Below are 26,500 nucleotides of genomic sequence, written 5' to 3'. Positions count from 1 at the left end.
TGTGCTTTTCCCACTCACTCCAGAACTCACTGTCTCTGAGGACATTCCTCACATGGGAGGCACAAACTGTCCCTGCTGGCTCCTCTGAGGAATTCAGGGATTCGGGAGCAAGGCTGGATCAGGAGTAAGAGAGGAGCTCCTATTTCTGTAGAACCCTCTCTTTCACAAGCACTCCCCAGCAGCCCTGCCCCAAAGAAAGACGGCCTGCCTGACCCCTCAGATATTTTCCCCAGGAAGGGGTGGACGGAGGAGCTTCCCCGAGGGGATTTCAAGGGAGGGGTGGTGCTGTCTGTGCTCAGGTCAGAGAGAGACACCCCCTTCCTGGCTCAGGTGGGGAATCCCTTTGGATTTCACTTGGCCTATGGGAGGGGCCTATTATTTTCCTACTCCTCAGGTCCTCTAGGGAGGAAGTCAGGCCCGGGCTATGTCAGAGGATTAAATCAGGCTCTGGGGCTCTTGGGTGCAGGGCTCAGCCCTGCCCGCCCTCTGCCCTCAGCCTCAGGCTGCCTCTTGATGCCACGACATCTGTGGCACTCCCACTGGGCAGTGACATTTTCACTTAATCCAAGGAGACAATGAGAAATTTGCAAGCCTCTTCCACTAAAGAACAAAGATACATATAGGATTACTCATTATAGTATTTACTCATAGTAGCAGTCACCTGGGAGCAATCTAAATGGCCAGTGTTTTGGAATTAAATAAAATATGACAAAAGTATGCATTCAATGAAATACTATGCAGCCATTAAGAATCGTATGGAGAAGAAAATTATCTGAGTGCTTATAATTTAGTCACAACTCATGACTAAAACAATGTACACAAAACAGTATATACAACATGATCCCATTTTTTAAAAATTTGTGTATATGTGCGTAGAAAAATGTCTAGAAAGATACACACCAAATGTGAACAGTAAAAATAAAAGTATGAGCAATAACGATCTCAGGGTACTGGAATTGAAACTTCTGTTTTCAGTATTTCCACATCTTTCAGTGAAAAAAAATGTGTGTATTTTCTAATCATGGAGAGAAGAATCCCCACAATATATATTAGAGAAAGAAGAGAATATCTCTTTTTGGACATGTACTTAGCTGGTTCCAGTCCCTACCTAGCCTTGGGAGGTTTGAAAGCTTAAGAGCAGTGTGGGATTGGGGACAGTTTGAGGAGAATGAGCTGCCCTCTGCTCAGTTCAGTCGCTCAGTCGTATCTGACTCTTTGCAACCCCATGGACTGCAGCACGCCAGGCTTCCCTGGGTCTCATCTGAAATGTCGTCTGCCAGAAAGTCCTCCTGATCGCACACCCGGGCTGAAGGAGGCCCCTCCTACATTCTCTCTCCTTCCCTCACCCCATTTTATTGTCTTCATTGCACTTAACTATGTCTGCAGTGACCTGCTGCTCATCTGTTCTGGGTGGTTATTCGTCCTCTCCACCAGAAGGCAGGCTTTGTAGGGGCAGGACCCCTGCCTTCTTGCTCCTCTGACTTCCCATCAGAAGAGACCTGAGTAAAATCTTGGTCTATAAGAAGCAGACCAGGCTGTCCAGGAGCCCTCTGAAGTTGTGAGCATTGATCCTAAGGCTCGAGGTGACCTGGAGAAAATGGGATTAACATCTTGGGAGTCTAGAGACAAGCTGATTACTCTCTCTGGGGACCAGAACTGGTTGAAGCTCAGCAACATGGAGAACCTGGTCCAGCTTGGTAACAGCAGCTGCCAAATTGTTACGTGTGTTGTGGAAGTGCCAGCTTTGTGCTTTACAGCTTATAAATGAGTGAAGTGAAGCTAGAAGCAGTTTATCTGATCATCCCTTACCCCTTCGCTTCCAGAGCTCCTGAGGCTGCCAGCCCCATCTGTCCTCTAGCTCATGACTTGGGCTCCTCTCTTTTGAACCTGTTCCAGTCAGGTTCTCATCCCAGCCGTTCCGCTGACTCTGCCCTTGACCGAGATCGCCTGTGCTGCCAAGACACTAAATCCAGTTATTAATTCTCTGTCCTCATATGACTTGACCTGTCACAGTGAAGTGCTCCATCTCCTCAAAACCCTTTCTCCTGGTTTCCTTCCTATTGTACTTGCTACTCCTTCTCAGTCTCCTTTGCTGAGCAATTGAATGGAGCTTAGCCCTCATGAGGGCTTCCCTGGTGGCTCAGACGGTAAAGAATCCGCCTGCAGTGTGGGAGACCTGGGTTCGATCCCTGGGTTGAGAAGATCACCCTGGAGGAGGGCGTGTCAACCCACTCCAGTATTCTTGTCTGGAGAATCCCCATGGATAGAGGAGCCTGGCGGGCTACAGTCCATGGGGTCACAAAGAGCCGGACACAACTGAGCAACTACACATACACATAGTCTTCATGAACTGAAGGCAGCTTGTATATTGACAGTTACCCCCCTTGGTGACCTCCTCCTATAGCATGGCTTCGTAAGAACTACATGCTGAGCACTTGCAAATCTTCATTTCCAGTCTGGATCTCTCTTCCCCTGAACTCCAGACACATATATCCACCTGCCTACTCACCTCTCCACTTGAGTGTCTAAAAGTCATCTCATGCTTAACAAAACTGAGCTCCTTATCTCCCTGCCAGACATGCTCCATCGTCAGGCTTCCGCATGCAGATGACTATTCCTTCTTCTCATTTTCTCAAGCCAAAATCTCAGAGTCCTCTTTGACTCCTTTATTTCATATTTCTCTTCTAAATCCATCAACATATCCTGTTGGCTCTACTTTCTAGTATCTGACTAGATCTCAATACCTGTCCCCCGCCCCAGGCTACCTCTCCAGTCCAAGCCACCATTGTCTTTTCCAGGATTTCTGCAGTATCCTCCCAATTGATTTGACCTGTGCTCCCCAGGTTACTCTCAACACAGCCAGAGTGACCTTGTTAACGTGTGAGACACATCGTGTCCCTTCTCTGTGTAAAACTTTCCAGTGGCCCCCATCTTGAGTCAAAGCTCAAGGTCAGCGCTTGATGAACTCCAGTGCTCTGCACACTCTGGAGCCTCTCACCGCCTCTCTGCTCCCCTCCCTTGCTTCCTCTTCACTCACTCTTCCCTGGCCACACTCCCCTCCTCTCCGATCTTTACCATCTCAGACAGGCTCTTCCCTTCTGGCCTTTGCACATGCTGTTGACCCCACCTGGGAAGCTTCTTCCCTACTTATTCTCAGGGTTCATGTCCTCCTTTCCTTCAGGTCTTTGTTCACAAGTTATCTTCTCAGATATCTGGGCTTCCCTGGCTACAGTATTTACAGTTTTAGCACTCCTTTCCACCTTCTGCTCCAACATTTCCTTCTACCACCTTTTGCTTTGTTTTTCCTCCAGAGCAGTTAACTTTTCTGATTACTATTTAATTAATTTATTTGGTTGGTCTTCAGGTTCCACAAGGGCAGGGTTTTCATCTGTTTTGTCTCGTGCTATATTTCTAGAGCCCCAGGACAGTGCCTGGCATATGGTAGGTGCTCAGTAAATATTTCGTGAATGGATATATGAATAAAAATATATGATGGGGATTTCTCTGGTGGTCCAGTTGTTAAGACTCCACACTTCCACTGCAGGGGACATGGGTTTGATCCCGGGTCAGGGAACTAAGATCCCATATACCACATGACATGCCCACCCCCACCCACCCCCCGCAAAAAAAAAGGTATGACAGAACCACTTACTGTTTATATAAGACTTTGAGACGAGGGGAAAAAGGTTTCTGCCAGCAAAAGAGTGTCAATGAGCCAAATGAGAAAGAACTGCCCTGGGCAGGAGAATACCCCTGTGTGGATGTCAGGGGCCTGTTTCTGCCTTGGACCAACATGCAGCCAACTCACAGCTGAGTTGCCACAGATGAGCACTCATCACTCAACTTCCATTCAGGTTTACTTTGCCCCAAGGCTCCCCCTTAGTGCGCTTCCTTAATCACTTACTTTCCTTTTTACCTACAGGTGCCAGTTTGCAGCCTGTTGAAGGAAAACAACATCAAGGTAAAAGAACAATAAGACTGTGTCTAGTTTAAAACTTCTCAACTTAAAAGGCCTTGAAATGTATTCAGTATAGACCCAGAGGGCTGAAAGTGTTGGCTGACAAATAAAGTGAAGGTGCGGAAGCTGGTGTTGACTTCTTGGTTAGAGTGAGAGCTGGGGACAGTGAGGAACAGCTAAGTATTGAGGAATGGGTCAGCAGAGGCGGCTATGCAGTCTTCAGACCCAGGAGGACAGTGCTTCCCTTGGGAAAACCTGGCAGCCTCCCCCACGACAGTCAGTCATGGGCCCACAGCCTGGTCCTCCTCCTCTGCTTTCCTCCCTCCAGGCCTCTCCTCTTCTTTGGTCTCTCTGGAGGTTCTGCCCCGCCTGCTGAAGTCAGAGCGGGCCTTGGCAGAGTGTATGGGCTTTTTCTTTTTTTTAAAAGCAAGAATGGTTTGGTTCTAAGTCTAGAGGAATATACTAGGATGCTTCCAGCATAGAGGGGTCTCTGTTTCTGTGTTAAATCACAGTCCAAATTTTAAAAAGTGAAAATACTCAGTAAATAATGAATGTGGGGGGAATGTGCAACGATGTGTACTGCTGATGTGATTGGAAAAGGGGCCCCTTTTAAAAATGCATCTAGCTTTTGTCCAAGCAGTTCTCCCATCTGGAATTTATCCTCTGGAAATAAACACATGTTTGCAAAGGTGGATGAATAAAGATATTTATAACTGCATTGTTTATAATAGGAAAAAAGGAAACATTGGAAAGCCCAACAAAAAGGAGTTGGTTGTTTAAAATCTGGCATATCTACACAAAGACACATCATGCAGCAGCATGGCCCAGGGGTGTATATATATTGATAAGAATAATGTTTACATGTATTGCTAGGTTAAAAAAAAAAAAAAAGTGTATGGTCAGGCCATTCAGAAGGGCTCTTCTCTTTTTTGTTTTGTTTTTTAAATATAATTTTATTTATTTATTTTTGGCTTTGTTGCTACTTTGTTGGGTCTTCATTGCTGCTCAGGCTTTTCTCTAGTTGCAGAGAGTGGGGTCTGTTCTCCATTTGTGATGCCAGGGCTTCTCGTTGCGGTGACTTCTCTTGTGGAACACGAGTTCTAGGGCGCACAGGCTTCAATAGCCGCAGCACGTGGGCTTGGTAGTTTCGGCTCCCCGGCTCTAGAGCGCAGGCGCAGCACGTGGGCTTGGTAGTTTCGGCTCCCCGGCTCTAGAGCACAGGCGCAGCGCGTGGGCTTGGTAGTTTCGGCTCCCCGGCTCTAGAGCGCAGGCGCAGCGCGTGGGCTTGGTAGTTTCGGCTCCCCGGCTCTAGAGCGCAGGCGCAGTAGTTGTGGCACACAGGCTTAGTAGCTCATCAGCATGTGGGATCTTCCCGATCAGACAGGCGTTGAACCCATGTCAGATGGATTGGCAGGTGGATTCTTTACCACTGAGCCACCAGGGAAGCCCAGAATGGCTGTTCTCTTGCTCTCTGTACATGCCATGCTGCATCAGTGCCTGCTTCACCTACACCCCATTCACATGACTGACCTTCCTATATACTTGCTTGCCACAGGCCCCAGCTAGAGATTGTTCTTGTCCAAGAGGCAGTGAAGGGCGTGCCCCTCTGCTAGGTTCCCTGGTATCCGATGAGCCAACCTGCTCTCTATTCCCCCTGTAACAGGCAGTCTCCCCTTACCAGGAGCGAAGGTTGCCTCCTTGTCCTGCTCACCATCACATGGGGGGTGTTGCTCCAGGACTTTGCTTCACATTTGTAAGATGGATCCCCCTATCCATTTATATCATTGATGTCTCTGTCACTGACTCCAGGCTCTTTCTTCAGTCTTGAAACTGGGCAAGTACAGGCCTTATAGGCCTGTGAGATGCACCCCAACAGAGAGAAAAAGAAAAATGGAAAAATCTTAACAAAACACGCAAGGAAAGTAGCTTTGTACTCAGCCTAGTGGGTTTAAATCGAGATCAGTCTCTTAACCCACATGAGAACTCAGGCAAGTGATATGATCTCCTTAAGCCTCTGTCTCCTGCTTGTAAAATGAGCATAATAAGGCCTGCCTCGAAGAGTTGTGAGGATTTAGTGGAATTAACACCTCTAAAGGCCCAGCTCAGGGTCCAACATGTAGTGAGTGCTGGTGGTATTCAGATGAAACATGAACCAGTAGTACTTTTCCTGGGTACCTGTGAGGAAGCGTGGAAACATTCTGCAAATTCATAGACAAATATTGATTTTATTTGGCTAGTTAGAATTATAGATGATTTTCAACAGTTTAAAACTTTTCTGCAAGGAATACATTTTACTTATGTTGACTGAAAAAAAAAAATGCAGCCTAAATGAGAATTGTGTTTTTTTGTTTTGTTTTGTTTTTTTGAAAGAATTGTGTTTTATTCCATGAATTTTATGAGGACTTCAAGCCTGGGTGTCAGCCTCTGAGATAGCTCTGGGGGACTGTTCTCAAAGAGGTAAGGTAAGGGAGGAGCCAGGATAGAAAGGAGTTTCGCCACAAAAAGCAGGTAGTAAGGACATAAAAAAATTACTGTTAATTAAAGAAAATCAGACACCTCGAGTTAATGAATTTAGCGCTTTTCTGTGTATGGGAACATGCAAGAGTCTAGGCTCATTGAAATCATTCCTTTGATATGCACCTTAGCTGTCTAAGGCCAGTATTCTGGCCAGTATCTCAGGCTCACTGTTGGGAGTGGTGGTAATGCTTGATGGTCATAGCATCCTTTGTTTGCTGATATGGCAGGCAATATTTTTCATCCACACTTATATAATGATGATGTAATTTTTTAAAAGGAAGTAACAGTTGAAAAGGTTTAAAAGAGAAAACAAACTTCAGGCAGGCCAACTGAGCAATCTCCAGGGCAAAGCTCCTGAGGATTGAGGTAGAAGGTAGTGGAGAGGGAGAGGGATAATAGTCAGTGAGTGGGTGAAGGAAAAGGATGGTTAGGCTTGAGGGCTGGTGCCCATTTAAACGTACCTCAGAGGTAAGGCCCCAGACCTCACAAGCACGTTCCCCACTTTGCCAACCTGGGGAGCCTCTAGTAGGAGATATGGTGACCCATCAGATGATAAGGAGTGTATATATATAGTCCCGGTTGGCTGCGGAGACAACCTGCGGGGCGGGGCTGCAGCCACGGGCTCAGCTCTTGGCCCACCCTCAGAATCCACGCTCAAGGGCAGGGTCTCCCAAGAAATACAACCTGCTGGGAAAGGGATCTGGTAATGACTGCCCAAGGGCTGCTCTGCCACCCCCCTGTCCCCACCCCTGCTCCCACCCACCAGCTGCTGACCAGTGATATCAGGAGACTTCTTCCACATGAATGAGCTCTGTGCTGCCCATGCCAATTTATTGAGCATTCTTGGGGCATGATTTGCCCACCTGGGTGAATTTTCCAAATAATTAAATTTAATCCCATCACACTGCAATTTGTTTATTGGATTCATTTTTAATAAATGTTTATTTTTTCAAATTTATCAAAATAATGCACACATATGGTTTAAACAAAATAGAGGCTTATAATATTAATAAAAATCCTCTCTCGATGTTTTTCTGCCCCACTCTGTTCAGAGGAACCCCCCTCAACCCTTTTATTATTTTCTGTTTCTATTTATGATGTTATTTCTTGATTTACCAGTTTTAGACCTCTGTGTACTTCTTGTGGTATCTGAGAATTGAGCTCACCTACAAAACCACCTCCAGTTCTTCTTCCATCCTTCCAGTAAGACTAACAAGATTTTTGGTTAACTCAACACATAGTGAATGTAGACATTCTTTACCGCTGTGCTAAGTCATGTGTGATGTATCTGTCCTTGAGTTCTAGGGGAAAAAAATTAATTCTTTGATAATTTTCTCCCCTCTGTTTTGCTTGTTGAACCTACTGGATTAATCATCTAATTTTCTTATGTTTTCTCTTTTATTTCCCCTCCATTTGCCTTTTGGAAATACTTTCTTGATTTTTAAAATTTTTGGCTTTTATATTTTTAATATACAAATACTCATTCTTGTTTCTGATTGCTTCTTTTTCATAATATTACAGTCTTGTTTTATGGATACACTATCTCCCATTTATTTCTCTGAAGGTATTACTTATTTTTCATTTGTCTGTTAGTTTTTAATGTTTTTCTATTCTCTAAATTGTCTTTGTTTCCACCTGGCTTCTTTTTGTTTTCTCTCTCTCTCTCTCTTCTACATTGGAAGTTTTCCTCAAATATCATAAATATCTATTGATATTTATGAGTGAAGCAATAAAAAGCTGAATTAAACTGTATTTGGGGAAAACTTGACTGGGGCATCACTCTAGGAAGCAAGCCAGTCTTTTCATTAACAAGCCTCTAAATGTCAGACTCTTTTCTCTAGAGCTGGCTTTCGCCACCTCGGCATGTTGACACTCGGGGCCAAATAATTCTTTGTTGTAGGATGTTTAGTGGTATCACTGAACTCTGCTCTCCAGGTGCCTGTAGTAACCCTCCTCCCAGAGTGGTGATAACCAAACATGTCAGTAAACCTCACCAAATGTTCTCTGGGGAGCAAAATTACCTCCTTAAGTACCATTGCTCTAGAGCCACACGGCCTCTCAAGAGAAGGGTTCTAACTCCTGTTCCAATTACTATTACTGCCTAACAAACCACACCAATACTTGGTAGCATGAACAACAACCACTTTGTTGTGATGCAAGTCAGGAATTGGGAAAAGGCATGGCTCTTCTCTGCTCGACAGTGTCTGAGACGGCTGAAAGTTGGAACCAGCTGCAGCTGAAGGATCCACTTCCAACATGGTTCTTCATTCGGCAGGGATAGCTGGAAGACTGGGTGCAGCAGGACTGGAGACCAGGCAGACGACCCATGGCCTCCCCAGGACAACAGCCTGGTAGTTGGGCCTCTTGTGTTGTAGCTCAGGATTCTAGTGTGAATGTTCCTGCCAGCAATACGGAAGCTGCAGGGCCTTTTGGAAGTCACATAACATCACTTCCCCTGTAATACAAGCCCATCCAGATTAAGGAAAGGGGAAGAGTCCTCCCTCTCAAAAAGTGTCAAAAATTTTTGTAGCCATGTTTGAAATTCACTATACTGTGGTACAAGATGATACACGCCTGGGCAAGTTGGGGTATGTAGACTTGCCGTCATTCCTGCATTTACATCCTTGTGTCCATCTGCCCTCTCTTCTGCCAGTGTCTCTCCCATTTAGTGTCTGCAGTCTCCTGCTGTGTTGGACAGAGTATGACGTGGGATCTGGGAGGATTCCAAACAATGGCCCTGGTTCCTTTCCCTACGTTCTCTGTACTTGACCCCCACCATCATAATACCTGGTCTCCCCAAGGTCTGAGCTCCCCCACGGTTCTGAGACAGAAGTGGCTTGCCTCATGTCAGTCTCCCCCTCTGGGAGCCCTTAAGAGACTAACTTTTTCCATATCAGCCCTCCCTCATTCTTCCATCTGCTTTCCAGTTTCCCAGAGTTTGCTGAGGTCTCTCATCCGCTAATGTCTCTTTACCATTCTGTTTGCTCTTGAGCATATTTACCATTTTACTTCTTGACTGGCATTTTTAGTGACACTTCAGGAGAGAAAGGAGGTAGAGACATGTGAATAACCTGACATGTTTAATGATAGCTTGTTACACTTCTTTTGAATGGATGTGTGTGTGGGGGGGGGGGGTGTGCTCAGTTGTCTCCAGCTCTTTGCAACCCTCTGCGAGGCTCCTCTGTCCATGGGATTTTCCAGGCAAGAATACTGGAGTTGGTTGCCATTTCCTTCTCCAGGGGATCTTCCCGACCCAGGGATTGAACCTGGGTCTGTTACATCTCCTGCATTGGCAGGTGGGTTCTTTACCACTGTGCCACCTGGGAATCTCCTTGAGTGGATATATGGTATCTCTAAATTGTGTTATAATCTTCCTTTCCCTGTTGAAGCTCAGTTAAGTAGTACAGTGACCACATTTAATGTGTTATTGATAATTTAGAATCTTCTTTATGAACATACATGTTTACTTTGGAATTATTAAACTAAGTAAAGCTCTCTGTCCCCCTTCATGTTGAGGATGCAGATCACTATACCAAAATTACTTAAACCTTATTTCATGGACATCTCTGTCTCTGACTGCCTCTTTTCCCATTTATATGTGGTGAGGGGGCCATATTACAGCTCATTAACTTCTAATTTACTCCTTTTAAATGGCTACTAAACTAGATGACCATGCAGGGTATGGACTTCGCTGGTAGATCAACAGAAAAGAATCTGCCTGCCAAGGCAGGAGACGCGAGTTCGATCCCTGGGTCGGGCAGATTCCCTGGAGGAAGACATGGTAACCCACTCCAGTATTCTTGCCTGAAAAATCCCATGGACAGAGGAGCCTGGCGGGCTACAGTCCACGGGGTCACAAAGAATCGGACAGAACTGAAGTAACTTAGGACGCACACATGCAGGGTATCCCCCTACCAGCCTGCCCCTATACATTTTCTACCCTTTCCCACACCTCCCAGTTTTTGACCTTTGTGGATTGCACCAACCAGGCTCCATGCCCTCGTGCTTCCAGTTGGGTTTGGCCAGGTGAAGGCCCCTGCAGGAGATATGAGAATAATGTTGGGGTATATTAGGGTACTTTATCCACCCCTCCCCCCAGCCCCGCCAGCTCCCTCCCTTGCCAGGCCTCAGGTCAGGACTGTGTTCTTCTCCTTAAAGCCACTGCAACTCGCAGCAGCCCTTCTTTCTGCTCTCTCAGGGTCCTAGTAACAGTCCCACCTCCTCCTCCCTCCAGGCCATGGTAACAGCTCCCCATTGTCACTGATTCCAAGGTGTTTCTCCTTTCCTCCATGCTGCTCACCCCCTTGGAAACAGTCCCTCCTTAAGCTCTGCTCGTTACCGGGACCCTGCCCAGACAGAAACTTCTGATTTGCTTCTAAAACAATAATGGTCCCTGCATGAGCCCTGAGCATCCTCTTTAAAATGTTCTGTGTGAGCTCCTTGACATCTCTGGGTTACTCAGGGGCTTTTGAAAATTCACTTCCTAGTTGTTAAGCAGAATAGATAGTAGAGGGTATGGCATTAGTGACGTCTTCATGTGGGGAAATGTTACTGAAGTGTTTTGAAAAGGAAAATAAGCACGTAAATAGAAGGAAACCAGGAGAGAGAATTTATGATGACTTTCAGAAATTATATCACAGGCTGGAAAATATCAGGGGTTTTAGAAAAGGATTAAATCCCTTCCTGCATAACAGATCCTTGCTGGGTCTAAGGTAAAGTGGGTATTTGGGGGACATCCAGAGCAATTCTGAGTGGGATTCCCCCAGTGTGACATTAGAAGTCCCTCAGTTCAGACCTGCCAGGCCTCTGTGCTTCCCGGTCAGTAGCTTCTCTGATGCTTTTGCTCTGGGAAGTGCCATGTGCTTGTCTGTCCACTAGAGCCCAGTGAGCCCCACAGCCCTGCAGCAGCATCAGGGCTCACACCCTACAGCAGCCGAGCTCTCCCGTGGCACCTCTGAGCTCAGCCCTCGCGACTCACCTTCTGGAATGCTCTCTGGATTCTCTTACCTCCTCACCTGCTGTCCAGTCCACCCTTGGTGAATTTATGCACCCCTTTCAAGCAGAATTTTTCCTGGCCACCCATTTCCTAAAGCAGAAAAAGGAAATGTATCATAAATACTTCTCAAAGATGATGACAGGAAGGGGTAGTGTCACTCTGGCTGGCCAAGGTTGCCACTGTGGCAGTTCACAGACGGGTGGTGAGGTGGCACATGGGGGCTGATGTCCCAGCCAGGGGCAGCACAGGCACAGCCCTCAGGGCCCAACCTCCCCGACCCACACCAGCAGACTCCTGGACCCTCAGCCCTCCTGGGCAGGAGGAAAAGGCCTGGAGGCATTGCCCTGTCTCACAGGAAGGAGCCCAAAGCCAGGGAGATCAAGGGCTGCAGCTTCAGTAGAGAGACATGCTTATACCCTGGCTTCCTTATTCATGATTCTCTTACCTCTAAGGACTTTTTTTTATTAATAAAATTATTTTATTAATAATTTGAGGAGTGGGGACAGGGCAGTTGGAGAAGGGTTTGTTATTTTCAGTGTGACTACCCTCAAGTGATGTAGCCTTTTTCAGTTTACCTTATTCTGTTTCAACCTACACCACTCTGTGTCCTTCAGCCAAGTGAGCTGAAGCGTCCCACCCAACAGAGGTGCAAGAGGCCCCAGGCCCCATCCTGTTCATTCTTGCTCTGTAAACGCACCGCTGGGAGACAGATATGTAGGAACATGGCCAGAGGAACCAGCCCCTGGCTAGAAAGTGGAGGACCCTGGAGGGCTGGGGGAGGTTTCTGGGGCCTCTCTGCACTCCTCCCATAGCCGAAGGTTCAAGGTCCATGCACTTCTGGGAGGGTGGATGGGCCCCAAGCAGGCAGAACACTTGTGTAGTGTGTAAGTCCATGTCCTTTCCAAACTGCCCATAGTTTGCTTCAGTTCAGTTCAGTTGCTCAATCATGTCCAACTCTTTGCGACCCCTTGGGACTGCAGCACACCAGACTTCCATGTCCATCACCAACTCTTGGAGCTTACTCAAACTCATGTCCATTAAGTCAGTGATGCCATCCAACCTTCTTATCCTCTGTCGTCCCCTGCTCCTCCCACCTTCAATCTTTCCCAGCATCAGGGTCTTTTTCCAATGAGTCAGTTCTTCGCATCAGGTGGAAAAGTATTGGAGTTTCAGCTTTAGCATCAGTCCTTCCAATGAATATTCAGGATTGAAATCCTTTAGGATAGACTGGTTGGATCTCCTTGCAGTCCAAGGGACTCCCAAGAGTCTTCTCCAACACCACAGTTCAAAAGCATCAGTTCTTTGGCATTCAGCTTTCTTTATAGTCGAACTCTCACATCCATGCACGACTACCGGAAAAACCATAGCTTTGACGAGATGGACCTTTGTTGGCAAAGTAATGTCTCTGCTTTTTAATATGCTGTCTAGGTTGGTCATAGCATTTCTTCCAAGGAGCAAGCATCTTTTAATTTCAAGGCTGCAGTCACCATCTGCAGTGATTTTGGAGCCCCCAAAAATAAAGTCTGTCACTGTTTCCATTGTTACCCCATCTATTTGCCGTGAAGTGATGGGACCAGATGCCATGATCTTAGTTTTCTGAATGTTGAGCTTTAAGCCAGCTTTTTCACTCTCCTCTTTCACTTTCATCAAGAGCCTGTTTAGTTCTTCTTCACTTTCTGCCATAAGGGTGGTGTCATCTGCGTATCTGAGGTTATTGATATTTCTTCTGGCAATCTTGATTCCAGCTTGTGCTTCATCCAGCCCAGCTTAGGGTGTGCCAGAATTCAGCCATTGCTTGGGCGGCTGCCACTAACCACTTGGAATAGAAGGAAAATTCTGAACCCAGGCACATGCACCAAGCCTGCTGTCATCCTCAGCAAGATGTCGCAAGTTCCTAATCTGGACGCAGAGGCCAGAGAGTTTGTGCATCATCTAGGGCCCAGAGTGGGCTGTTAGCCACAAACGTAGACACCTTGAATGGAACCTACCCACCCTGCCTTGCCTGAGGAGGGGCCAGGGCCCACTTGATTCCCATGATGCACCACTGCAAACTGACGCAACCAGCTTTCAGCAGACCGTGCCAGGGAAGAAGCACATTACAACAGCATACTGCAGTACTTCCTCTGCCCAGGCAGAAGGCTTCATCGCATCAACAAAGTTGGACTTCTCACCCCAGCATCCCACTCCACCGAGCTGGAAGTGCCTTTTATCAAGACCCTTTACAGCCTCTTAGTAGATCTGCTTCTCCCAAGAAATTAAACCAATGGCTTTCAATCCTGGCTTCACATTACAGTTATTTAGAATATTGAAAGTACTGATGCCTGGACCTCATCCTAACCCCAAAGATACTGACTGGATTGATCTGGGCTTTTATTAAAAAAAAATTAAGTCTTTATTGACAGATAATATACATGCAAAAAAATAAGAGAGAGGAAAAAAAAAACACATGAGTGTAAAGCTTGGTGAATTTTGACAAAGTGAATTTATCCTAAGTCGCTTCCAGATCAAGAAACATGACTTTCATCCCCTGGTGCCCCAAAGCATAACTGCCATTCTCATTTCTAATGGTAGAAATTTAGTTTTACCTGTTTTATGCTTTATATTATGTAAGTATAATCAAATAGAATATATTCTTTTATATCTGGCTTCCTCTGCTCAACATTGTATTTGTGAGGTTCATCAAAGCTATCTTACAATTGCTTGTAGTTGTTGTAGCTAGTTCATTCTCATTGCTATAGGGTGTTCCACCATGTGGATATTCCTCTGCTTCTCTGTATTTGACTATCTGGGTTGTAGTTGGCCATTTGGGGTTATTATGACTACTGCTGCTATGAGCCTTCATTGGTGTCTTAGAGGACATTTGCTTGCGTTTCTCTTGGGTCCGTACTTGGACATGGAGTTGCTGGGCAAGTATAAAAATCAGTCTGTACAGCTTTAGTACCTTATGCCAAATAATTTCCAAAGTGACTGCACCAATTTATACTTTCTCAGTGATGTATAAGAGTTCTGGTTGCTCTCCGTCTTTGCCAGTGATTGGTGTTTTCTAACTTTTTCATTTTAGCCATGCTGGTGGGTGTGTGATGATATCACAGTGTGGTTTTAATTTGCATTTCCCTAATGACTAATGCAGTTGAACACCTTTTCACATGTTAGCCATTAGGTCCCCCCTTTGCAAAGTGCCTGTTGAAGTGTTTGGACATGAGTACTTTCAAGACGTTCCTTAGGTGGCTCTAGTGTGCAGCCAAGGTTAAAAACCATTGAGCTAAACCACAACTTCATGTCTTCTGTTCTGCTTCTCAGTGTTCTGCCTTTGAGCTTAGAGTATTTTGGATCTGAGGGACCTAATGGACATGGGGAAAGATGCCTGTTACCTGCCATGCCACGATGAACCTCCCAGGAAGAAGCAAGAGATTGGAGCTGGAGTTCAGGCAGTTGAAAGTCTTTGGGAATGTGGTCTCCACTTCAGACGGGTTCAGGGAGGGCCTGTGGTGTCCACAGCTGCCACAGGCATTTCCTGACCACAAAAATCACCCCTTTCCGGTCCCCTTGGAGCTCTAGGCATTCATGTGGAGGAAGTGGAAGGGCCCCATGCCAGGTACTTCCCAGTTTCCAGGCCAGCATGAGTGGGACGCAGCTCGTGTGGCATTGTGGTCAGGCTGAGGGCAAAGGAGCATTTGCTCCATGTAAAGCTGAGGGAGGCCTGCTGTCTGTGGCCTCTGTTCTGGGTCAAAAGGCAGCCTGTGGGGCTCTTCCACATGAGGCCAGGCCTGGCTAGCTCTTAAGTTCTACAGGTTTGCACATAGGTCCCAGTTGTTTCCCTCACCTGTACTGGTCTTCCCTGTCCTCTGTGCCCCACCTTGGGGGCCCTGATCCAGGACCTTCCTTGGCCCCTTTCCCTGTACTTGACCCCTTACTCCTCTGAACTTCTGCAGCTCTTAGAGTGAGAACTCACAATGTGGCTCCCAATTACACCTTGCCTTCTATTAAGTCCTCATTGCATCATCTGTGCTCATCTCCTCCCCTGCTGCAGCCGCATCCAGGACTGCTGGACACTTCTCTGTGCTCCCCCACAGTGGGTTAAGTGGCAATTGGTAACTCAGTGATAATGTCCTCCAAATTGGAAAGGAAGATGCAAAAAAATACAGATCACACACAGAGTCCTTCCCTCAGCCTGGAGCTCCGCAGGTGTCAAGCAGTGCTATCCCGTGAGGGCTCTGTGTTGGCACACGTGCTGCTCATCTGGTAGAGGGCTCAGATGCTGGTGCCTGACGGGGTGTGCATACCCTGATGGAGTTTACCACGGTGCCCAGGGCTGGCACCATGTGTGCTAGAAAAGAGCAGAGTCCACCTTCTGCTGACTGAAGTCCTGCCAGCTCTCTGATGTGAGATGAGGTCCATGGAGGCATGTGGGCAAAGTTGACAGTTTGGAGCCTGGTGAGTCCAGAGCCAACTCTGGGCTCTTGGTTGTTCCATGTCCCCTGGATTCAGGCCCATCTTGGAAATTGCTCTGGACATAAAGTATTTTATGTCTGATAGTCCAAGTGCAGATGCTATGGTTCCCTTGATTGGCCCAAATGGTAGCCTGAACCAGCCAGCAACCAGAGTGCTGTCTGAAGCCTGGAAGAGTACTCTCCCGGCAGTGTATGAGAGCTCCAGGTGCTTCACATCCTTGTCAGCGACTTGCATTTCCTATTTTCTTCATATTGACCATCCACATATCATAAAGTGAGAGACCCCTCTCCTCCCATTGACCCTGCACCCCCGTCTCTCCCCTTTCACCCAGCCCCCTATCCAGCAGTCAAGCCCTTCAGCTCTCTCAAACCTGGGTCTTCAAACTTTCCTGCTCCCCTGGCTCCTGGGGTGCAGTACTTGGCATGCCCCCATCTCCACCATCCCTGTGATGTTTCCCTCTATCCCCTTCCCCATGGAGTACAGCCGTGCTGTCTGCCTCTCATGGCCAAGATTCTGGAATGAGACATCTCCTCTCCCCTCTTCCTTCTCCTCCCCTGCTCATTTATTCAGCAAGTATCCGTTTTATCCCTGTCTGCGCTGGGCAGAGCAGGTTCAACAGTGAACGAGACTACCCGGCCCTGCTCTCATGAAGCTTATAGTCAAGTAGGGAAGAGAGGCATTAATCATTACCAAGTGCTAATGGAGGGGCTGCCACAGCCCAACAGCACAGACCAGTTCCTTTCTGCCCTCACACACCTGCAAACGTCTGCTCTTCTTCTGGGGCACAGCTCACAAGCCACCTCATCTGTGCTGCCTTCTCTATGCTGTACCTGAAGACACTGTGGCCCACTGGGCCCACAGAAGCCTTGGGTGTAACTACTTCCCACAGAGGTTGAATTCTGAGGGCAGAGACCAGACTACACTCACTTAGTGCCTCCTCCTACCTGGCACAGAGCCCAGAACATCAGCAGTGCTCTAGATGAATGCATGTCTCTGCCAAGGCTGAGCTAAAGTGTGTGAACATCTTCAGGGCCTGAGGATCCACATATTTCTTCTTCCTCTTTTTTAATAGCCTTTCGGTTCTTTGAATCATTGTAATGTTTGGTCACAACAGTGAATTTACTTAGCAATATTGAACTGTACATTTATAAATGGTTATGAATGTATATTTTGTGTTATGTGTATTTTACCACAATTTAAAAAAACCAAAGTGCAAAGATTAAGTATTACCAAAAAAGGAGGAAAAGGTCCATATTATTAAGAAATAAAGGACAGATGATTTGATTCAGGCAAAATTGGATTAAAAATAAATAGTTTGGGACTTCCCTGGTGGTCTAGTAGCTAAGACTCTGTGCTCCCAATGCAGGGGGTCCAGGTTTGATCCCTGGTCAAGGTACTAGATCCCTCATGCCACAACTAAAAATCTTGATCTCCATGCTGAAACTAAGCACAGCCAAATAAATAAATATTTTAAAAAATAATAATTAGTTTGGATTAGGGAAATGCAAATCAAAACCACAATGACATACCACTTAACACCCTTTAGAATGACAATTATTAAAAAAGAAAGAAAGAAAATAACAAGTGTTGGTGAAGGTGTGGAGAAATTCGAACCCCTATGGAAGGACTGATGCTGAAGCTGAAGCTCCAATACTTTGGCCACCTGATGTGAAGAACTGAGTCATTGGAAAAGACCCTGACGCTGGGAAAGACTAAAGGTAGGAGGAGAAGGAGACGACAGAGGATGAGATGGTTGGATGGCATCACCAACTTGATGGATATGAGTTAAACAAGCTCTGGGAGTTGGAGTTGGTATTGGTGATGGACAGGGAAGCCTGGCATGCTGCAGTCCATGGGGTCGCAAAGTCGGACACAACTGAGTGACTGAACTGAACTGAACTGAACTGATGCCCTGCCACTGTGGAAATGGTACAGCCATTGTGGAAAATAGGATGGCAGTTCCTCAAAAAATGAAAATAAACTTACCATATAATCCAGCAATTCTACCTCTGGTAGAATCAAAAAGAACTAAAACCAGAGTCTCAAAGAGACATTTGTATACCCATGTTCATAGTAGCCTAAAGGTGCAAACAGTTGACAAGCGTCCTTTGACAGATGAATGGATAAACAAAATGTGGTATATACACACATGGAATATTATTCAGCCTCAAAAAGGAACGAAATTCTGTCATATACATGAGTGAAATTCCTGAAATTCATGCTGCATGGATAAACCTTGAAAACTAAAGCTATTTCACTTTCTAAAGTAGGAAGTGAAATAAGCCAGACACAAAAGGGCAAATATTGTATGATTCAACTTATATGAGGTACCTAAAATAGTCAAATTCATAGAGATAGAAAGGAGAATGGGGGTTGCCAACCACCGGCAGTAGGAGAGAATGAGGAATTAGTTTGCTGGGTTTGGAGTCTATGTTGAGGATGATGAAAAAATTCTGGAGTTGGATGGTAGTGATGGCTGCATCACAATGTAAATGTACTTAATGTTATTGAATTGCACACTGAAAAATGGTTAAAATGGTAAATGTTATGTTATATATATATTTGCCATTATAAAGTAATTTGGGTACAATGTAGGCATTTTAGAAACTATTGATAAGCTCAAACGGGAAAAGTTCAAATCATTCATAATCTTACCAGCTAGAGAAAGCTTGCTGTTAAAATTTCTGTGTGTATCTTCCCATTCCTTTCTCGTTCTCTGTCTTTAAAAAAAAAAGTGAGTGAGTGTGTGTGTGTGTGTGTGTGTGTGTGTGTATCTTTGGAGACCACACTGGACCTATAGAAAGCCTCACCACGTGTCCCTCAATTGTCTTAATTGTTCCTGTTGGTGCTGCTTCCTCCTTTCCAGACATTCAAAACGAGGCTATCCCTGTTTTGTACAACAATCCTTTGAGCAATTTCTCACACCTGTTATAATTTCACTGCTTCTAGGGTTACTCTTCACTGAAAATGCCCATTTCTTCCGTGGGTCTGAAATATGGTACAAAGCGGGCCTGGTAATATGTCTGGAGGGGTTGGAGAGAACAGCGAGTGCCTCTCCCACTTTCTCAGATACTGCAGGTCTTAGATACGTGCTTCTGAGCACGTCAGCTTTCTTGGATGATGCAGTTGCTGTGGCTCCTGCAAAGGTCGCTGACAACTTAAACGCCAAGCCTGTTGGTCCAGGCTGCACTTAGCCCAGGTCCACATGCACTGCCTTGGGGGTCCTTGCTTCTTGGACCTGGTGCTGGGCCTCACATTATCGCTGTTGATTCTAGCTCCTAGATCCAGGTTCTGCAGCCAAGAGCCTGTAGCCCCAGTCCCCAGGAGCAGATCCACCCTCTCCACCGTGAGGGAGCACAGAGAGGAGTAGGGTCCCATAGACTCTACGCCTGCTGGGTCCTGGGAGAAGCAGCCACTTCCTCTCTTCCTCCCTTGAGAAGTGGGCCTTCTTCTTCACACCAGGCACTACCCTGCCCTGCACAGCCTTGAGTCGGCAGGAATGAGCCCAGCTATGAGAGATAAGGGTGCCTTCCACCGCGTGGGCCCTGTGGGCTTTGGGGGCTGCCACAGGCCTGGCCTCCAGAGCTGTGCCACTGTCACGCCTTGTGGAAGTGCTCCCAGACCCTCACATCTGGGCCCAGCTGCTGCCTCCCTCCCCAGCTTCGCCACCTGGTCCAGGAGCCAGGACATAGCCAGCTTCACTGGCAGTGAGAGGTGAATCAGGAGGCCACCGTCACTCAGGTGGCTAAAGTTCATGTCTGTGCCCAGCCTTCATTTGTTTCTAAATCCAGCCACAGACGTAAGACCCTTCTCTCTCAGCTTTGAGGCCTCCACAAAAGGGTTTATTTAAGGCTTCAACCAAAACCTTTATAGCCCAGTCGTGAGAAGATTATCTTTTTATTGCAACTTTGATTAATGATTGATCAAAAAGTGATACTAGAAACACTGAAGAACAAATTTGCCCTAGAGATTAGCAAAGGTCTACATCTGCCAGGCTTGGGGACCTAACCACCTGCTTCCTCCAAGGTCAAACCAGGGCAAGGGTACTTTGGAAGACCCACCCCACACACAGGTTTTCTCTCTCTCTCTGTTTCTGTCTCTGTCTGTCTCTCTCACACACATAGGGAAAAATACAGATGTGTAAATGTTCTTAAATCCTTTTTGGAATTAGCAGGAACAGAACAAAAGGACTTAAGGGCTCTTAATAGAATTTTTCTTTCTTTTGTTTCTATTAATGCCTATTTTAATGTCTATTACAAATTAGCATCTTAAAGGGAGATCTGGAGTGTGAGGAAGAAAGGAGATTGTGTGAGGACCACAACCTGGGCTTCCTCAGATCTCCACCCCCAAAGAACTGACATCTGAAACATGTCCAATTCCAGGCAGGGAAGAGGCAGGGCATGTGGAACAAAGCTTCACAAGCAGTTGTGGGAAGAGCCTTGGGGAGTGATTGGGCTCTGCTCAGCTGAGGTCTGGCTGTTTTGATGGTCTCTGAGGCTATGAGTCCTTGTAGGGTCCAAAGGCCGCGTCAGAATCAGAAGGACCCAAACCTACCACCTCAGAGACAGGGGAGCCGGGGATCTGCATTTTAACAATCTCCCCTACCCCAGGGTTCGCCCAGTCCCCACCTCCATGAGCTCCATGGAGCAGGGTACTGACAGGAACACATTTTTCTTCTGCCTCTCAGCCCCTCTGGTGCCCTGGGGCATGAGGAGTGGAGAGCTGGCAGAACCGCTTCTATATGGAAACTGAAAAATGAAACCGGAAATCACAGCCTCACAGCCCAAGGAAGTGGGGTTTCTTTTCCACAGGGAGAGTCCCTGAGGGTAAAAGAAGCAGAGGAGCGGGGAGAAGCATGTTTAGTGAAGGCCCCAAGGTGTTTCTTAAGGAGCCTGCCGGTGGGCACACTGAGGCAGGGTTGCAGTGGTGGCCTGCAGGCCGGGCGGTGCCGGCAAGGATGGCTCCGGGGGCTGGCTGGCTGGCCACTGTCAGCCCTAGAGGGCTTCCTCTCCTGCAGAAGCTAATTTCAGGCTTTATGTTGAACGGCTATTTTCAGAGGTACTTTAGGAAGAGTCCTGGCTCTCAGTTAATCTGAAAATTGTTTCTCAGAATTGAAAGTTTCATACCAGCATTTCATCCCAGCAACTTCTTGCCCCACCGGGCTCTCCCACACGCACACACAGGCCTTTGATGAGGACTGGAGAGGCTTGAGTTTAGCTGAGGATCAAAGATCAAACACCCTCATCTGCCCGCCCCTCTGGTCTCCCACACCACACACACCTGAGTTTGTGCTCACCCAGGCACAAACGCTAAAAGAGCTTTCACAAAGACGCCGCTTGAGGCAGCCTTGAAGATGCTTAGCAGAGCAGCCTTCCTGGAAACAGATTTCCTGAAGGGACTGGAATGCGGGGGAGAGGAGGCCAGTGGGATAGGGGCCAAGAACTGTCCCTACCCACTAACTCCACACCATCCTGGCTGCCCAGCCCCCCATCCCACGCACTCCTTCTTTGATTAGGACCTTGAGAGTGAATCCTCTCACAGGACACTGTGTTTTCCAGATATTTGTGTAATTATTTGCCTCACGTCTGTGTCCCTCATTGGAACTAAAGACTCCTCAAGGCCTGGAACATGGTCTGTGTTATTTACTGCTGAATCCTTGATCTTTTGCATAGTATTTGACACTTGGTAGGGACACACAAAAATATATGTTCCATGAGTGAGGGCAGCCTGAAATGCCCAGCAGAAGGACAGTACTCTAGCGCACTGGCGTATCTCAGTGTCCACACCCACCCTGGCCCCTCATAGCACCTTCAGCTGAGGAGGCGGTGGACAGATAGATGCCCCAGCTCTGCTGTCCGCAGTGTCCAGGCCCATGGACTGCTTTTCCCGTCCCGGTGTGTACAGGCGAGGGCTTAGTGTGGGGTTCTTCTGTGGCTCACCCTCCATAGTCCTGGCTTTGCCTCCTTCTCCTGTCAGATGGGCTCATATACCCTCTTCCCAGCAAGCCAGGACTTTGGCTCTCTGAGCTACCCCAAAAAACAAAGGCCACTTTATGATTATTTTTATTTTGGGCTGTGAGGCATGTGAGATCTTCTTTCCTCAACCAGGAATTGAACCCACAGTCCCAGCAGTGTAAGAGTGGACTCTTAACCACTCTACCTCCAGGGAAGTCCCAAGAAAGGCCATGTTAGCAAATAGGTCAGGAGGAGACAAACTGGCATTGAGTGTGGGGAGAGGGGGAAGTGTGACAGTGATTTAAAAAAAAAAAGAAGAAGATGCCAGTGAATGGTCCTCCGGGAGGAGACGTGGACATGAAAGCAGCTCTGATTTCAGGCCCCTTGTCTTTTATTCTTCTCAGCCTCACTTTCTCATCCAGAAATAGGATTTGTTCTTTTGAATGTGCCTCGAAGCCAATATAACAGAAGATAATAGGGCTTACTTTGGAATTGGGCTATCTGGGATAAAATGTCAGCCGTGCATTTACGGACTACGGGACCTTGAGCCAGTCACTGAATCTATCTTTGCCTCGTTTTTCTGTCAAATGGGAACAATCATAGTGAATTCTGTGTACTAATTCACGTTCCTGACACTGGTTGAGGGCTTAGTCATTGTTAGCTATTATTACCTTACCAAGGTTTGTGAGGCGCCAACAAGATGACAAATGTGAGCATAGTTCCCAGACCCAAAGGTGCTGGGCAAATAAGAGGAAAGAGGGGAATATGTTGGAAATACTGAAGGCACAGCTTCCCTCCCACATTTGTTTGGGGTGGGGCAACAGCTTATTAAATGTTAAGCTAGAAGATGCACCAAAGGAAGGTGACGAACTGAAACCACCAACCGTTTGAGCTGTAGGCTGCACTGAAACGTGTGGCCGGTGCAGATGGTGAGGGCCTGGGCAGGCCCACTTCCTCCCTGCGTGCCACGGGTCTTCCTCATACCAGCCGCTTCCCAAGGCTACAGGAAGTGGGGCCAGGAACACTTCAGGGTGTGTGCGGGGAGGCTTGGGCTGGAGGTCGGCAGCTGCCAGGGTGAGAACAGAACCCTTCCAGGTCCTTGGTGGGTCCCAGGGCCACCTGTGCGGTAGACCCTACCCTTTTCCTACCCGGGAAACCCAGGACGGGTTTGTAGCAGACTCTCCACCCAGGCTCCTTTCTTGAGGTTGCAAGCCACTGTACACAAGACGTCCAGCCCGAGAGGCAGGCCAGAGAAGAGAGCTGAATCTTTTCTCAAAGGAAATGCAGTTGTGGTTTTAAGATGTTCACTTCACATCTGTGGTTGGCGTTTCCCAGGGTTCTCAGAGGTGAATGCAGGGTCAGCCTGATGTTGTCAAATAAGGTTCACCAGTGACCCTAGCAACAGGCTTCGCTGCCCATTGGCTGCCACTGCTGCTGCTAGCCAATGAGACTTCTGCAGGCCAGCGCTGACGCTTCCTCTTGAGCAGGGATCCAGCTGCTACCTGTCAAATCACTGCCCTTTGAAGCAGCACAGATAGGTAGAGAGCTCAGGGCAAAGGTGCCAGGACAGTAGGACTTGCCTGGGTGCCCACATTTCAGAGTCCACTGGGCCAGCGTGCCACTGAGTCTCCGCACAGCATTGGTCTGCATCCTCAGCTTAATGGCCTGCTCCCAGCTTGCCAGAATAACTTGTTCCCTCCCACTCCCACCATCTCCTAGCTTGGAACTCCATAGTTCCTATTTCATAGCTCTGTCCATTCCTCATTTGTACCAGGCACTCTGCTAAGCTCTTTCTACTCATTATCTCTTTCAGCTCTCTCAATAACCCTGTGAGTGAATTAGCCCCATTTTACAGATGAGGAAACTGAGGCTAATAGAGGTAACTGGCCTGGTGTTGCACCAATAAGTAGGAAAGCCACAATCTAAACCCAGTTTAAACAAATCCAGATCCTACGCTCTTAACTGTCATACTGTATTGCCAGTTGCTCAATGTCTCTGACTCAGTCTCTCCTGCTGTGGCATGGGATGCTAACACCTCCCTCACAGGTTTGGGGTGAGGATTACGTGGCATAACTTACGCCACGTGCAGGAAGCTAGTACCAAGTGGTGGCTTGTCCAGTGGCGCGCCTTGGCACCTGTAAGCTAGGAGCCTGAGAGATGTGCAGCCTGCACGTTCCTCTCCCACGGAGCATGCTGCTGAAACACTGAGGTTTGTGGGCTGGACTTCTCTGCGGCCCTCATATTTGGTTTCCACTTCCTCATTCTCAGCCTCCTCCCACCCTCACCCAACTGTGTCACTGAAGTAGGGAGGCTGGAGAGGAGTCTGCTGCGAGAGGCCCTGACCTATGGGAGCCAGAGGGGATAGAATGGCTGGGCTGAACAAGACAAGTTTGGAGGACAGGAGGTGGGCCAGTCAGATGCAAGGGCAGGCATCCTTCATTTCCTCTATGCCAGATAGAAACATGTTCAGAATTGAAAAATACATAAACGATCTGGTAACACTGAAAATACATGTACCCTATAACCCAGCAACCCCACTTCTCAGAATCTGCTCTAACCAGAGTCTCACTCATGTGCAGCACAATATTCACACAGCACCAGCAAGAGTCCAAATGCCCATCAGCACTAGAGAATGCGAATAAACTGTGCAACATTCCTGCAGTGAAAATGAATGAACCACAGTGACCCGTGATACTGTCATATTGGATAATAATACCACAATAATACTGTGGCCCTCATCAACATAATGTTTACGTGAAACCGCAAAAGAATACACACAGTGTAATTCCTTTCATGGAAAGTTTAACAGCTGGCAAAACTGAATTGTATTGTTTGTTTAAGGATATGTGCAGGGAAGGTAAAACTATAAAAAGCACAGAAATTACCACAAAAGTCAATGTAGTCATGACCACAGGGGAGGGTTGAGGTTGTGATTAGGAGGGGCAGAGGGGTCTTTGAGGGTGCTGGCATTGTTTTATTTCTCAACCTGGTGGTGGTTATACAGATATTTGCTTTATATTTTGTACTTATTAAACTGAACCTGTGCTTTGTGCATTTTTTCTGCATAATTATTGTTTTGCAATAAAAAACAAGTGTGTGTATGTCAGTTCTAGCACTGAACTGTTCAGTGAATGGACAGGACAGCAGAATGAGCTCTGCCTGACGTGAGCCTTTTTTTCTTTGAAACAGCATGCAGGAGTCCCACACTGTTTGCTGAAGCACAGGTGTCAACTGCAGATGAGGAGCCTTGGCAGGAATGGAAGATAAAGGCCATTGTGGAGTTTAGGATTGACAATGATATGTTCAATGGATTGGACAATGATATTGACATATCATTGCAGCCAGTGGTTGTGGAAACAAGGGCTGGATCACACCATGGTCAAGACCTGGCTGAACTTGAGGGGATCTGAAAGGGCAGAAGGACACACGCAAAGACCACAGCCAGGACCCAGCCTGCTTGGCCCCCATAGAGGGTTGATTCAGCTGGAACTCCCATCCCAGGATCCCCTCTTTAGGGATGTGTATATTTGTTGATTATCTGCTGTATGCCTAACCCCTTCAGGATCCAGGAAGAAAACAGCCCTCCTCAGTGGCTGAGACAGAGCCTTATAGGATGCGCAACAAAGAGTCGAAGGCTACCGGATGCGGCTTTCCCGACTCGACCTCTGGGGGTGCTGGCATTTCCAAGGTGGCAAGCTTGTTTTATTTATCCTCATTTCCCTACCATGGAGTAGGCAATGAATGACTGCTAATAAACCTTTTTATAGAATATATGCTGTAGAGAGTAAGGTCTCATCAGGCTCCAGAGGCGCAGCCTGCCAGGCACCCTGCTTCTCTGGCCCATCTCCAGCCATCTCAGCCGGTTACAACAGACTTCCTCAGGAGCCCCCAGGGCTCTGGCCCAGCGGTAGCCCATCAAGTATCAAAGATCACCCTCCGTTTTATTTTGTTTCTTTCCAACCTAAATATCACCAGTTTCCACAATCATTTGTCTTATAGCCCTCAGTATTCTGGTTATCCAGTCTTGAGAGGTAATAAAAATATCCAGACATGGTCTGAACAGGCAGAAACATGCCTGCAGATGGCAGATTTAGGTTTGTGTGCTTTGCCAGTCAGTGTATTGAAGCTGTGATGGTGACAGCAGCTGGCGTGGCCTTGGACATGGTCAGAAGGTTCATGGTTACTGCTGAGTGTCTTTCTTTCTTTGGTATTCTCATAGCCTTTGCATGACAACTTTTGGATGGGGTTACAGCCCCAAGCTGTAACCGTTGTCACAGTGTCATATTTCTCCTCAACTCTCCTGGAGACTCCCTGATTGTTGGCTAAATGTAGGCACTCCATAGATACTCAGTTCAGTTCAGTCGCTCAGTCGTGTCCGACTGTTTGCAACCCCATGAATCGGAGCACGCCAGGCCTCCCTGTCCATCACCAACTCCTGGAGTTTACTCAAGCTCTTGTCCATCGAGCCGGTGATGCCATCTAGCCTTCTCATCCTCTGTCGTCCCCTTCTCCTCCTGCCCCCAATCTCTCCCAGCATCAGGGTCTTTTCCAATGAGTCAACTCTTCGCATGAGGTGGCCAAAGTATTGGAGTTTCAGCTTCAGCATCAGTCCTTCCAATGAAC

General features: G+C 47.2%; 1 protein-coding gene across 1 annotated transcript in view; it reads left to right on the top strand.

Annotated features, from left to right (window-relative positions):
- The window catches only part of RAD50 (RAD50 double strand break repair protein), a 248,484-nt gene that overhangs the window by 34,297 nt on the left and 187,687 nt on the right, over nt 1-26,500 (top strand). The window contains exon 3 of the mRNA XM_043912145.1: nt 3,923-3,961. The gene's annotated coding sequence lies outside the window, so the exon portion shown is untranslated. The remainder of the gene's footprint in view (nt 1-3,922; nt 3,962-26,500) is intronic.

The sequence above is a fragment of the Cervus elaphus genome, chromosome 9 (assembly GCF_910594005.1).
Source record: "Cervus elaphus chromosome 9, mCerEla1.1, whole genome shotgun sequence".
In the NCBI taxonomy this organism is placed as follows: Eukaryota; Metazoa; Chordata; class Mammalia; order Artiodactyla; family Cervidae; genus Cervus; species Cervus elaphus.
Note: the sequence above shows the minus strand (reverse complement) of the source record. Positions and strands in the feature narration are given on the sequence as shown.